This window comes from Montipora capricornis, chromosome 3, assembly GCF_036669925.1.
Source record: "Montipora capricornis isolate CH-2021 chromosome 3, ASM3666992v2, whole genome shotgun sequence".
NCBI classification, from domain to species: domain Eukaryota; kingdom Metazoa; phylum Cnidaria; class Anthozoa; order Scleractinia; family Acroporidae; genus Montipora; species Montipora capricornis.
The window spans coordinates 40,520,666-40,521,203 of record NC_090885.1 but is presented as its reverse complement, the minus strand read 5'-3'; positions in this window follow the sequence as shown (position 1 = coordinate 40,521,203).

Genomic DNA, 538 nt, shown 5'->3' with positions numbered 1-538 from the left:
CGAATGATTTAAGAATGGTCTCTTTTTTCATCTCTTTCATCAGCAATAAATTGTTATGTGTAATCATAGCAATTGCAGCATGTTGACTGTGCATGGAAAACAAATCTAGGAATAGACTGTGATTAGTGGAGAAATGAAGTCTCTAAATTATCTGAACGCTCATCGTTTCCATATCAATTATAAAGATGCAACAACAGCAAGCGAAACAAACTTGGGAAATTTTGAAATTTCGCCTAAAGAACAATATAATTCTTAACTTGACATAGTCTGATGTTCGATCGATCTTTGCTCACGTTGCACTTTCATGAGTAACTCTGTTGGCAGCCGGCCGTCACTCGTGATGAATTTGCATAAGGCACGCCGATGTGCACCAATGATCAAATGTTAACCAGAGCACGAAAACAATCTTTTAAGTTGAGATGAAATAATTTCCTACTAGTTCAGGGGATTGGTTTCCTTGGAATGTTTTTCTTTTTGTAATTTGTTACTGTTAAACAACTTGGAAAGTAATACCGCAGTAGTAAACCGCAAGAATGAT